This window comes from Schistocerca nitens, chromosome 8 (genome assembly GCF_023898315.1).
Source record: "Schistocerca nitens isolate TAMUIC-IGC-003100 chromosome 8, iqSchNite1.1, whole genome shotgun sequence".
Lineage (NCBI taxonomy): Eukaryota > Metazoa > Arthropoda > Insecta > Orthoptera > Acrididae > Schistocerca > Schistocerca nitens.
This window is the reverse complement of record NC_064621.1, coordinates 456,484,278-456,499,773: the sequence shown is the minus strand read 5'-3', so window position 1 is coordinate 456,499,773 and position 15,496 is coordinate 456,484,278. Positions and strand designations below refer to the sequence as shown.

Below are 15,496 nucleotides of genomic sequence, written 5' to 3'. Positions count from 1 at the left end.
CAAGTCCTCCCATATGTAGTTCAGAGCTCGATTTCAGGAAGACTGGCATAAGAATACTAGCAGGATCAAAAATAATGATATGGCGTAGTCTGCAGGACTAGAGAGCCCTTCGGTTACAAACTGATGGAAAAGTTGGGGGCAGTGCAGGATGGAAGGGAAAAATAGTTCACCCGAGAATTACGTATTGTCTGCGTTCATCAGTAGGAGAAACTATGTAATGTACCATTCTGTGTGTATCTTCCCTGGAGCCATCAAGTTGGGCCATTGTATTATGAGAAAGATGAATAGTGTTAAATGGATTTCTGACGTCACTGCAAGGTAGAAATTTTAGCAGTGGGGGCGACGAGCCACTGTAAAGACTGAATGAACCTGGTGTTGGATGACGTTAGACATGTGACTAACAGCAGTTCCACAACTATGGCATAATAAGCTTTACTTTCACTCATGTCGAGCTAACAACGTCCAATCAATCACAGCTTGGTAGGCAGTGAATGTGATTGGTGTTGGTAATGTACATTACGACTCGTGACAATCTGCACTGACTTAAACTATAACAGATAATTCGTTAAGACTTACGTCGAATCACGTTCCATCATTCCAGCTCGTGTCAGTAAGTGAGACGATGTGGACTGTCTGCTATCTTAATGCCTATGTGTTGCGATTATGTTGTCATTCATGATCTTGGTCATAGCAGCGAGTTAAGAATGTCTTTGTCTTCTGGATGATATCGCCCCACTTATTGCCATCATATGATGCACTTTCGTGACATTATGGTCTTAAAGTCCCTCATGACAAAATGAACAAATGTTACATGAAGCAATACGGCAGTGTCTTTTGTTTATAAATACAAACACGCATAGCTGTTTCATTCAGGGTGGTTGCGCTGTGTCGATCGGAAGTAGGTTATGGTCATGTGCGCTCCGCAACTTCTGAGGAACACATTTGTAACTTTTGTAATTGTTGTAACGAATGTGCCACGTACTAAGCTGAAGAACACTGGAAATCTACAAAATGTGATAAGATTTTACCAAATTTATTGCTATTCATTCACAAATGCAATGTACTCAGCCCGAGTATTGTTGTCTTAGAATAATTATCAGCGGAACTCATATGTTACAGCCAAGTGTACTGTAGCCGCGCTACGGGTTATGGCAAGTAAGTTCAACAGGTCGGGATATATGGATGGATTTAGAAGATGCAGTACCAACAGATAGCTCTGCCTTGCACATGAGTCATGCAGCCCTGTTATATTTAACCTTCTACGTAAATTCCGTTTGTCTCATAGTGCCTTATTGATTGGATTTGGGCAGTTACCTTCTCTCGATGTAATCGATGTAAGCCATTGTATTTTACCCGAGTATGGCAAAATCAAATTCCAGGGTCACGACATCAATAGACCGCTGTGAAAGATTGCACAGACTCGCCGACTTTTGTTAAGGAGCTTGTAGGGGATGAACTGGCTTATCTTAAACTTTTGGAAACAGATGAAAATAAGATGGGGCCAAGTGTGCTCTCTATGGAGGATAATCAATGACACAATTACCCTTCATACCACCATGTCACACGCTACAATTTGGTATCCTCCACCTCCAGGGGAGTGCAAATATGCAGACACGAAGAATAAAGATATAGGCTGATAATAACATTAGTATTACTTAAAAAGGTGCAAGGGTTTCACATAAATTATTCAGAGGCTCTTTCACCACTCCCTTGTACATTCTGTTTGCTGTTACAATTTCAGGCACATATTTTCTGTCTACCATTCAACTCATTTATAGTTCGAAATCAGAAAAATTTGCACTGCTTACCATGTACTGGTTTGCTGCATCACCTGCGTCTCCTGGTGAAGACATATGCTACAAACCGAAACTTGACCTTAATTCTCCCAAACTGCTACATCAACATCAGATATGCTCAGTAGTGTGTCTGAGGTTTCATCATCTTGCCAAGAGACTATTATCTTGAGAAAAACGTAAAATATATGAATTCTAATTGGAGGAAACTAGTGACCTGAGGAGTAGTAAATGACATTTTAAAGTGATATGGTTACAGCAAAAAACCAGTGACTGGCGTTCCCCTATCCCTTTTTTCCGCGGAAATAGACACTTTATTGTTCAAAGCAACGTTGACTTGATTTCTTTACACCTACCGTACTGTAATTTTCTTTCTCTATGAATATGCTCCAATAAGGGTCAGACAGTCATTATTAAAAGATTATATTTCAAACGAGGTTAATTAGCAAGCATGCATAAAGATAGAATCAACAACTTACGTCGGTTAAATTCTGACTGTAATACTGGATCGCTTTTGTCCTCCACGTCGACGACAATTTCTTGTTGTATCACATTTTCAGACAAGTCCTCCCCTCGTAGAGGGTTTCAGTGAACTGTTTCCACCTATCTGCTCATTCCTCTACATTTAGCGGTGGGGGTGCCATTGCATACTTCATGCTGTCACAGTTGCTTTCAATTTCAATGAAGGTTGTTTTGACTTCTGTATACAGTGAGACAATTCTCCCGACGATCATTTCTTTTGTAATTTCATTACTTCGTTCCTGCAGCGATTCTTAAAGTGTTTGCATTGCTTTATAGCTGTATTTCGCTGAACATTTTTGTACTTCCATCTTTTTTCGGTCAATTGAAATTTTGCTTCCATTGCCCAAGGTTTTTTTCGCATCAGCTTCTCTTGTACCTATGACTTTACAAAATCTGTGACTGCCCATTTCAGAGATGTCGACTCCTCTTCAATTCAACAGCCTGCAGTGGAATTCCTCATCTTTATATCCACGCCTTTAGCGAAATTCAAACGAGTCTCATTGCACCTCAGCACTTCAGTGTCCTACATGCTTCAAAAACAAATTTTTTTGGACGATTATCTTAAACTTAAGTCTACTCTTAATCGTTATTTAACACTGTTCTCAGTCTACATCTGTGCATGAGTTCGCCTTACAATACAGCATCTAATTTCGCTCTGGTGAGTTCCAGCTATAAACTTCCCGTGTCATCGGGTATTTTCGAAGTATACTACTCACTGTGGTTCTTGAACTGATTATTTGCTATTACAATTTGATATTTAGTGCAGAAATTCCTCCTTTGTCATTAGTACTGTTAGGGGCATATTTTTCCATTACCTTTTTATCTATTCCGTTACCAGCCACCACATTCCAATCGACTACGATTATTATATTTTTATTTCTCTTTATGTACTGAAATATCCGTTCAATATCCTCGTGTGCTTCCACTACCTATTCACATACAGCTCGCACTGCTAGCATTTTTACCTGAACTATGGTTCTGGTTTATCGTCGAATCTGATGGGAACAACCCTATCACTCAACAGCTCACAGTATCTCCCTCTTGTCCTACCATCTCGTTCACTATTTTCTGCAGCTGTTGACATTACCCTACATTCGTCCCACCAGAATTACTTGCATTCTTTCCATTTCGCTTTACTGATCCGCACTATATGTAGACTGAGCCTTTGTCTTTTATCATGCTCACTTCCGTTATGTCAGTTACCTCCCGGATTTCCGAATGGGGGCGCAATCAGGAATCTTTCGAAAATGGGGAGATGATCATGATATTTTTATTCTACTAAAGACCACTCGACCTATAGATATACATTATGTGGCTCTAATATAGTTATTCCCATTAATTATTGCATCGTCATGATACCGATCATTGAGGATTGTTGCGTCTTTTAGGAGCAATTTCGTGCCCCCGTGACAAGAGATTGCCTTGAATCTCTGTCCGCTCGTCCGCTATCTTTGACAGGCCATTGACAGAAGATTGGGACATCTTACGTCCATTCTCTACGGCCCCATAGTTGATGAATTTTATTCAAAACTGAAGAAGTGTCTGGGTTTTAACCTTGATAAAAGAAGTTTCGATTACTACGCATAGACACTACTGACTGACCCCCAGACCACTACCATCTTTTCTGTAATTAACCCACACAGTGAGGAAAGGGAAACGAGGCTATAGGCGTAGTGTAGAGAAAAATTCCAAAGTGGTGAGTTCCTCTTTTCTATGTCCACAACATTACTGACAAGGGAACCTCCCCATCGCACCCCCCTCAGATTTAGTTATAATTTGGCACAGTGGATAGGCCCTGAAAAACTGAACACAGATCAATCGAGAAAACAAGAAGAAGTTGTGTGGAACTATAAAAAATAAGCAAAATATACAAACTGAGTAGTCCATGGGCAACATAGGCAACATCAAGGACGATCTGAGCACAGGAGTGCCGTGGTCCTGTGGTTAGCGTGAGCAGCTGCGGAGTGAGGGGTTCTTGGTTCAAGTCTTCCCTCAAGCGAAAATTTTACTTACTTCATTTTTGCAAAGTTATGATCTGTCCGTTCGTTCATTGACGTCTCTTTTTACTGTAATAAGTTTAGTGTCTGTGTGTTGCGACCGCACCGCAAAACCGTGCAATTAGTAGACGAAAGGACGTGCCTCTCCAATGAGAACCGAAAACATTTGATCGCAAGGTCATAGGTCAACCGATTCCTCCACAGGAAAACACGTCTGACATATTCTATACTACACTGGTGACGGAATGTGCGTCACGTGACAGGAATATGTCGTCGACCCACCTAACTGGCACACTTGGCGAATGGGTAAAAAGATTCTTCTACCTTGCCCGATTTAGGTTTTCTTGTGGATGTGATAATCACTTCCAAAAAAGTGATGAAAACATAAGAGTGTGTCACATAAACTGCAACAAATGAATGCAACAGTTTCACAGTCGCACAGTTTTCTCTGTGCTTTGTCAAAACATATGTTTTTAACGTTTTCAAATTTTTCTGTCTGCAGACCGTCAAATCCTGCACATGTCCAAGCAAATCTGAACATGTCCTGGAATTTTGGAGAGCGAAGTTGATTATGTGTGAGTGCCTGAACTCTGATAATTGTCTGAAAATAAAAATTTTAACTGTCCACTCGAGGGAAGACTTGAACCAAGGACCTCTCGTTCCGCAGCTGTTCACGCTAAACACTGGACCACGGCGCTCTAGAGCTCGCATTATCCTTGATGTGGCCTATGTTGCCCATGGACTACTCAGTTCGTACATTTTGCTTATTTTTTCATAGTTCTACACAACGTCTTCCTGTTTTCACGATTGATTTGTGTTCAGTTTTTCAAGGCCTATCTACTGTGCCAACTTATAACTAAATCTGAGGGGGGTGCGATGGGGAGGTTCCCTTGTGAGATGAGAATGTTTTGCTCGTGATAGTTGAGTACGTTGAGATCGACAGTCGGAATATGTGTGTTTTGTTTTCCTTAAAAGCTCTTAGATTGATAATGTTGAAGAAAGGGATATAGATTAGGAAAGGGGAGGTAAGTGATGACGTCATAGAAAGGGATGTGTCTTGTGAGGTAAAGTACAAAGCGCAGTACAGTACTTACAGAGAGAGATTCCGTGATGATGTCACCAACTCTCAGGAGTGATAGAGAATGGTGAAAGCACCTATTTGAGGTAAGGGAGCCTGGTCAGGAAACAAACAACTCGAAAGTTACAAGCGATAATCATTGCTACCTCTGACTGTGGAGAATATGTACTGGTATTGTTCTTGCTACAGTTTTAGGATACACAACTTCTAAAGATGTTAGTATGGACCAGAACAAAGTAAAAATGCCTGGTAAACATGAGTTCAAAGTGCATATCTCAAGAGTATTGAGCAGTGTCCATCATCAGTACTGTTAAGCACATGTGCTACAAGTTCTTTGCTCTCCATGTTTTGGTAGGATATAGAATAGGCAAACCAACAAACAAATTATCTACTAAACACGGACTCCGAAATGTACATCTCAATGGAGATGTGTTCCACATTAGCGGTGATGAGCAAGTGCTCATTGCTCTTAAATTATGCGGTTTTGGAACCAACGTTTATTTAACATTTTCTCTTGCCGCAATGTCATCTCTTAAAGTTGTGTACCCAACAATAATTTTCGACACTGTCGTTGCTGGACGGGAATCTCTTGCCTCAATATGATAGATTTATCCTTCTCCATCACACATGACAGGTGAACCCGACTACAAGCCCTTCTCAAAGGTAACGATTTGGTGCACCAATCAATATAATTCATATTTATTGTACCACTCGGTTTAGATGTGTGATTTCCAAGCAGAGTTATGAGGAGTGGGAAAGTACCCTTTCATTCAAAGGTCAATCTATTAAAAAACTACACGAAATCAAAATAGTTTCTTTGCATATGTATTCGAAATGAAAGGGTAGTTGCAAAATGTAGTGTAAACGTACACAGATTGAGATTCTGGATAGAAATGGAACTACCATTTACTGACTTGTCTACCCATGGAGCACTCTCCCCTTAAGTATGACAGTGCTGCGAAGTCTGGAACAATTCGACGTCTTGTGTGCACTGTCATAGATCGTTGCACATAGCGACCCGACTTGACCGGATCCAATTTTCATCTGCTTCCAAAGCATCAAGAACATTTTCGAGGACTACATTTTGGTACTATTGATTGGTACAAGCAGAAATGTGGTTATGGCTCCGTCAAAAAATCTCAAACATTCTGAAGTGCCGGTCTCAGCAAGCTGGTCTCTCAATGGGAGAAATTTTTTTGTCACTAAGGCCACTGTATTGAGAAAAAATCGCTTGATAAAATAAATATATAAATTGTTAATACTATCTGTTTCATTTTTAAGGGTCTAAGAGTTTTCATGTAAGTAATTTCTAGGCATTACCTTTCAGCACCTGGTGTGACACTTCTCGCATTATAAATGAAAACAAGCCATCCATCCCACCAAAACCAGAGGGATTCCTACTTATTTATCGACATTTGCTTGTACAAAGGACACAATGCTTGTATGATACGCCAGAAGAAAAAGAAAATATGCTATTCTGCAAAGCATTCTGCTTTACGATGAAAAAGTTAGTGATAGTACCAAAAGAAAACCATACTTAAACTAAGTAAACTGCTTAAAATCATCCATGTTAAGTGATAAAGAATGCCGAAATAGTGAATTCTGTTTTCGAAAAATTTTAAATTACGGTAGAATGTAGTATGGTTCTTGTTACAATAACAGCATGAAAGTCGATTTGACAGATATCGAGATAAGTGATAACACAACAGAAAAATCAACGGGACCGAGTGGAATACTTGTACGATATGTAGTGTTACTACAGAAGAATTTTGCCCTCTTTGTAGTATATCAGATATAAAAGTTGGGATCTGCGGTATTAGTGACCTTTGCTCGTCTTTATTTGAAAAGGAAACTTATTAACATGACTTCAATGAACAGATATTATCAGTTTGTGCATTCATTGAAATTAGTGTAATAAGTGATAATATTTAATGTCTGATGTGTTCATTCTTCTGTCTGGCATTTAGTTAACTGAGATGGTTTCCGCTCATTTTATTTTGGCATAATTTCCATGCAGCAACTTCATGATTTGTTTCAGAGATTAATTCATTATGTCTTAAAATTTCAGTACATGTTTTAGTGCCATGCTGTAAGATGGAAAAAACAAATATTCAAACACATATTCCGCCTTTAACTCAATCGAACATTATAAATGTCGACAGACTGATAGCACTAACTTAATGGTATTACAAATGTTGTGGGTTTTAGATTTATTTTGTAAGAAAATGAGAGAGAATTCGTCTGTTTCGTGATTTCATTATTAATTCCTGTAGTGGGAGCATCATAAAAGGTAAAATTTGTTGAAACATCGAGAAAAGCATTTTCGTCGGAGGTGCTATACTGGAAGTGCGAAACTTTTTTAGGTGTTATTGTACTGCCTTTCTTGCTAACAGGTTGGTCTTTCAGATGCTATATTTTGTATTTTTATGTATTTACACTTGTAAATATGTGTGCTGTGCCAACAATAGCGCCTGGCGCGAATACATTTGTTTTTGCAAGCTTATTACGGTGCGGCTACCGCTGCTGGCAGTTATTGGGCGTAGTAGTGTGATTTTGTCTGATTTGATGTTATGGTCAAAACAGCGAAAGTGCCAAACATATGTCCCACTGAGATCAGAAAAGTCGCAATCGCACTGTACTATGCAGTGGTAAAATTTACAGCTCGTGGAAGCCAATCGGATGGTCAATTAATGGAACTTTTTAAGAAATTACAATTAACGTCTGTTAAAGGGTTATTATGAAATTTCAGAAGCACACGTGGCTATGTCAGCATCCCACAATGAAATCCCACAAAAACAGAATACTTTGTCTATAAAAATTTTGAAAGACAGGGCGTGGTGGCTTCAGAAATTTCAGACGAATATGATGTGCTGACGGCTGAAATTTCACAATAAAAGATGGTATGTTGTCTGAAATCTCTAGCCTTCGGTCTCTGAAAAGCAAGATGCCATGTTTTCCGAAATTTCAACGAAAGAAGACGCAATATCGAAAGAATTACCTGCTGAAATTTTAGCATTGAATTCTTCATAGGAAGATCTATGAGAGGCTACGCAGGGATTAATGGACTAAGTCATCGAAATTTATCAAGCCCAGTCTACGCTCACTGGAACAACTCAACAGTTATCAGATAGGGTGAATAAGATTGCTGCTGAACAATTTGAATTACAACTAAAATGTTTGCAGATGAATTAGCTTCTAGGATGTCAGACAACTTCACACAAACCTGTGGTATAACACGCACAAAATTTCAAGAAGGTATCGACAGAATCACAATCGATATTTCTAACAGTCGGGTAGAAACCGAACTGTTAAATTTAACGCAAAAGTTCGTGCATGATTTGTCGCTGTCTTGTACTCCTCACAGTTAGCAAACACAAAATGTGAAGGAAGAGTTAGCCGTGGTACGAACCGTAGAATATGACAGCCAATCAGTTGAAAGAAGTCCAGAAGACATTTACGCTTCTGAAATAATATAGTAGCGAACACAGTGTGAGCCGTTCGTTCAGAAATTGCACGATTCATTGCATAATATGAGGGCTGTACTATTTTTACTTCTGTTCTACTAGAGGAGAATTTAGTCACACGCACCCAGTTTCGTGTGTGTATGCCTGACAAAAGAAAAACCCGCCCAGAAAAATAATTCGGGAACATCACAGAACACTGCCAAATTCGTGGTCACACGCTCAGAAAATAAACCTCGTGAGGAGCTTCATTCAAGCTTAAGTCTTGCTTAGCCGAAATTCGTTTACGCAAATCGAGGAACACTCTGCAAAGAGGTTTCTATCTAGAGCAATTTCATGAGCATTTGGGAAGATTGAGGAAGTGTTGGAAAAGTAAATCGATAAAACAACATACTGGATAACCCGCTGACCCATGATGATTTGTTAAGAGTACTGAAGGCAGTTTTGCCTATCTACATAAGAGAAAAACATCAGAATGTAGTCTTCATGGATTCATGAATCCTTGAATCCACTGATATGATTCATTAGGATGCAAGAACAGCAACAAGACACGTACGATTTACTAACAGCAATGGCAACGATTATAGTTCTGAATCTAAATTACTGTGTAAATCATAATGTAAAGCATAATGGAACGAAGATTAGTGCAATGATATTAATAGTAACAATCACAGTCACAATATTTACTCAAGCAAACACTAGCAAATACCCCATGACCATAGGTACAGTCTAAACTATGTGAATGGTAACAGTCACATTCAGCGACATAACAAACACCGAGATCATCAAATTGATCAAGCCTTTTACAGTCAGGCTCCTAACAGAAATGTGGTGTGTAATGACAATCGCCTGTCCTCATATCTTATGTAATGAGCAGCACTTCAGCGTGTCAAAGTCAGCAATAAGTGCATATGTAGACACCATTCCGAGAAGTATAATGCTAGATACAGGTGCTGTAGTTAATGTATTGTCCATTGGCATCAAATGGCTCAAATGTCTCTGAGCACTATGGGACTTAACATCTGTGGTCTTCAGTCCCCTAGAACTTAGAACTACTTACACCTAACTAACCTAAGGACATCACACACATCCATGCTCGAAGCAGGATTCGAACCTGCGACCGTAGCAGTCACGCGGTTCCGGACTGAGCGCCTAGAACCGCTAGACCACCGCGGCCGGCTTCCATTGGCATCTTTAAACGAGTGAGTGAGTGTATGAAGGTACGAACCTCTGCCCTAAGCAGCTGCAAGCTACTGCGCTTCAAATGGTGGGCCCACATATTTGTACTTACTAATCTGGGAAATGTAGTAACTCCCTGCACATTCTTAGTAGTTTATTATATGGTGGTGATCCGTATTTTAGTTATGGAGTTCCTTCGGGAAAGTGATACATGTATCAGCCTTTGATCTGGAAAATGACAATCTGTAGTTGCTGGTGTAGAAGTGAATGCATAATCATGGAAATCAGATGTTGGGCATGGAAAATATTGCCAAGATCTTAAAATAACGCCAATAAGCAGTGAGACTAGCTGCACAAATAGGCAGTGACCTTAGATAACAACTGTTACGTGTTTTAAGGAACGAACTTTTAACATTATACATAAATTAACATGTCGAAGCAGTGATCAGGGCGCCGACTTAGCAAGAGTTTTGCTCAGATGTCAAGGAATGTTTCAAGAAAGATCCGTTATAATGCTAAGCTGTAACTGTCACCTCAGTGTCATCCCTCATGAAGCATTCTGCCATACGTCTTACTCCAGTCCCGTGGTCACAATACCTGCGGTCACTAGGGAAATGAGGAAAACAGTATAACACTAATAAGTTTACACTGGATGAATTGCTACTCCACTAGCGACATAGGAATGGATTGTTTGATCCATTGCCAAGATTTCCGAAACATATCATTTCTTTGAAAGGAGAGGTAAGACGAGTCGTGGTAATGCTGATGGACAAAGCTGTTCAAAGAAAATTATTTTGACTGAAAGTTTCTAAGAGTACAGAAATGCAATGTAGAAGAGATGGTCTTAGTCAGGAACCATTCTAAGATCTTAATGCATAGTAAGAAAAATGAAATACGGGCTTATTTACTGCTCTATCCTGAAACAAGTGGAATCAGTGGTCTGTACCCTCACTAGGATCATTAAAAATGTTCCACAAATGTTTTATAGGCATATGTATGAGTAACTGTGTGTGTAAATATGTTTCTTATGTATTGTAGTGTTGCATGGACATGTTACAGGTTGAGTAAGAAATTAGATATTACGTTGAAGGACTCTAATGAGTTGTAAATAGTTATCACCAATAATTTAGGTATGCTTTCTTGTCATATAGTTACCGTGTTATCTATACACGATAACTAACTTTAACGCATAAGGTACATTTTCAGTTCGAAAGGATGCCTGAAGTCAGGGCTTAGCACTTGTAAATCGGTGTAACAGTAGTCTCAATTACTGACCAACAAACAGTCTGTAAACACAAACCTTGAACAGCTTTAAGGAAACAGGGAACAAATGAAAATCACGCAGCACCCTTTCCGTTACATGTTCCGTACACAGGAACCAACTGTGCATGTAAGTGGAGATGTAGTGTGGAAAGTGTGCAACATGCCATTGGGGATATAATATTAGCAACAGCCAAGGAATCGGAAAAGAAACATTATGGTTTAACTTCCTGTCCTGGAAAGAGCTGTAGGAAACAAAGATACGGATGTGAAGTGTGTTCGATCGTCGTGTAATAAAACAACTGCTTTACACGTTGTTCCAAAATTTGTTAGCGGAAAGTCTACGTTGCGATTTCCAAAGTTTCTTAAATAATATATTTATCTATTTGGATGATTTATCTAGCAAAAGCTGTAACAAAATCCAGTTACAACTACATTAAATATTAGGACGACGACAGCACTAAGAAATGAAGCAAAGCAAGAAACAGACAAATTGAAAATCTCGAATGAGATTTTCACTCTGCAGCAAAGTGTGCGCTGATATGAAACTTGCTGCAGATTAAACCTGTGTGCCACACCGAGACTCGAACTCTTGACCTTTGCCTTTCGCCGGGAAGTGCTCTACCAACTGAGGTACCCAGCACGACCCACGACCCACCCTCACACTTCAATCCCGCCAGTACCTCGTCTCCTACCTTCCAAACTTCACAGAAGTTCTTCTGCGAACCTAGCAGAAGTAGCACTCCTGGAAGAAAGGATGTTACGGAGAAATGACTTAGCCACGGCCTAGGGGATGTTATCAGAATGAAAATTTCACCCTGCGATCGCAGGAGAGCTCCTGTAAAGTTTAGAAGGTAGGAGACGACATACTGGAAGAAGTAAGACTGTGAGGACGAGGCGTGAGTCGTGCTTGTGTAGCTCAGATGGTAGAGAACCTGCCCGAGAAAGGCAAGGGTCCCGTGTTAGATTCTCGGTCCGGCACACAGTTTTAATCTGCCAGGAAGTTTCAAATTCAAAATATGTGTTTTGGTGCAAAACATAGTACTGACCGATGTCAGTGGACTTATGGGGCCACTAATAAGGGGACAGTCCGAAGCGCCAATAAAGAATAAAGAGATACAGAAAGGATACGAAAATACTGAAGGGATTATTCAGCATGAAAACCTAATAGTCATGGGGGACTGGAATGTCGTTGTAGGGGAAGGAGTAGATGAAAGGGATGCAAGAGGAGATGGGTTTGGTTCTAGGATTAAGAGAGGAGAAACCCTAACTGAACTGTCAGGTATACGGAGTTAACAAAACTGTGCAAAACGTATCTCTTCGTTTCAAACGATTTTTCTTTTAAGAGGTGAAATACCCCGCAAAAGGAAATTTGGCATTTAACGTTTGCAGGGAATATCTTTGAACAGCGATACATAAAAAAATGTTTTTCATACAAGAGTTGAAATGTAATTAATGTTCTCGAAAACTGTATAATCAACTTCTGTAATAATTTTAAATTTTCAAAAGTATCCCACCAAAATTTATTAATTCAGAAAAATGAAACTTTTGTTTCAACGTTAGTTAAACAAACTTTCGAGACACGTAAAACCCTGAGTAATTAAGCAGAGTTCTGAAATACTATTTTTCATGTGCAGTGGGAGTATTTTCGAGATATCTAATAAAATTATCAGAACATTCATTACTAATCCAATTATTTCTTTTACTAATATTTGTATTATTTTTGAATTGTAATTTTGAATTTTACATTCACGTTTTCTTTCTAGCTTGCAAAATGCAATGGAAACCACGGAATTAAAGAAACAATGTGTGTCCACAGGACATTTTGCTGGTAATTGAAAAAGTGTCATGACGATCTCTCCGTTGGAAAGGAATAGGACTAGTCCACCATTCAAATCTCTCGGAATGGACTGCCAAGGAGGAGATGGTCATGAAAAAGAGATTGAATAACCAACGAAAGGATAATGTTCTACGAGTCGGGGTGTGGAATGTCGGAAATTTGAACGTGGTGGGGAAGCTAGAATATTAGAAAAGAGTAATGCTAAGTCTTATTCTAGATGTAGTGGTGGTCAGTGAAGTGAAAAGGAATGAAGAGGAGGATTTCTGTTCAGATGAGTATAGCGTAATATCAACAGCGGCAGAAAATGCTATAACTGGAGTAGGATTCAATAGGAGTAGGAAAGCAGAGCAGAGAGTGGGTTACTGTGAACAGTTCAGTTCAAATCAGAATCGATAGCAAACCAATACCAACAATGAAAGTTCAGTTATACATACCGACATCGCAAGCAGAAGTTAACAGATACAGAAAGTATATGAAGATTCTGGACGGATAATTCATCACGTAAAGGGAGTTAAAAATCTTATAGTCATGGGGGACTGGAATTTAGTTGTAGGAAAAGGAGTAGAAGAAATGGTTATTGGAGAATGTGAGCTTGGTACTAGGAATAAGATAGGAGAAAGACAAATTGAATACCTCAATACATTTCAGCTAGTAATAGCGAATTCCCTATCCAGGAATCGAAAGACGAGGAGGGATACTTGGAAAATCCCGTGAAGTACAGGAAGATTTCTGTTAGATTACATATTGCTCAAGCAGAGATTGCTTATCAGATACTGGATTGTGAGACGTACCGCGGAGTAGATACACACTCGGATCCCAATTTAATAGTGATGAAGAGCAGGCTGAAGATTAAGAGACTAGTCAGGAAGAACTAGTACCCAAAGAAGTGAGATACGGAAGTACTAAGGAACGAAGAGATACGCTTGAAGTTCTCTGAGGCTACAGTTACATAATAAGGAATAGCTCACAAGGCAGTGCAGTTGAAGAGGAATAGTCAAGTATAAAACGGGCAATCATGCGTGCTAGATAGAAAAATATAGGTACAAAGCATTTAACTGAAAAGAAAACAGGGGTAACAGCTTATCGATGAAAGAAGGAAGTTCAGGGAAATGAAGGAATAAAGAAGTACAAATCACTTAGGAATGAAAGAAACCGGAAGTGCAGCGAAAATAAGGGGAAATGGCTGAATAAAAAATGTGAAGAAATCGAAAAAGAAATGATTGGCAGAAAGACTAACTCAATATACAGAAAAGTCAAATAATATTTAGTGAAATTAAAATCAAAGGTGACAACATTATGACTGCAATGGCAGATTAGAATGTTAAAAGCAGCCGGGAGGGCGTATAGGTGGAAAAAGTGTATGGAAGGCCTCTATGAGAGAGAAGACTACTCAGATGACGTTATAGTTAAAGAGATAGCAGTCGATATAGAAGACATTGGAGATTCAGCATTAAAATCACAATTTAAAAAAGCTACGGAAGAATTAAAATCAAATAAAGCAGCACTTAAAATCAAATAAGGCAGCAGGAATAAATAACAGTCACTCACAAGTTCTGAAAAATATCATTGGTTGAATTAGCAACAAAACGGTTATTCACGATGGTATGTAGAATGTATGTGTCCGACGATATACTATCTAGGTACAATGTCATCCACACATTTCCGAAGATTGCAAGACCTGACAAGTTCCAAGAATTATCTCATAATCACCTTCACAGCTCATTCATTCAAGTTGTAGAGAGGAAAGGTAAGGGCAACATAGAGGCAGTTCTGACATTGCGGTTGATGATGGAAGCAAGACCAAAGAAAAATCAAGACATGTTAGTTGCATTTGTCGACCTGGAAAAACGTTCGACAATATAAAACGATGGGAGATATTCGAAATTCTAAGGTAAATATGTTTAATGTAAAGGTAAAGACGTATGTAATAAATGTGCAAGAGCCAAGAAAGAACAATACGGGTGAAGACCAAGATCGAAACGCTTAGATTAAAAAGGGTGTAGGACAGGGTTGTAATCTTTCGCCCTTGCTGTCTAATCTATACATTGAACAAGCAATGATTGAAAAGTGGAGTTAAAATCCAGTATGTAAGGATATCAATGATAAGATTCGCTGATGACATTGCTATCATTAGTGAAAGTGAAGACGAATTACAGAATGCGTTGAACCGATAGAACAGTCTATTGAGTATAGAATATGAAATGAGACTAAATCAAAGAAAGACGAATGTAATGATAAGTACCAGAAGTGAAAACAGCAAGAACCTTAACATCAAAATTAGGGGTCAGGGAGTAGACGAACCTAAGGAATTTTGCTACCTAGGCAGCAAAATAATCCGTAATGGATAGAAGAAGGAGGACATAAAA

The 15,496-nt window shown here is 39.1% G+C and overlaps 1 protein-coding gene across 1 annotated transcript in view; it reads right to left on the bottom strand.

Moving 5' to 3' along the window:
• Positions 1–15,496, bottom strand: part of LOC126199612 (integumentary mucin A.1-like) — a 152,275-nt gene that overhangs the window by 81,057 nt on the left and 55,722 nt on the right. The gene's annotated exons all lie outside the window — the stretch shown is intronic.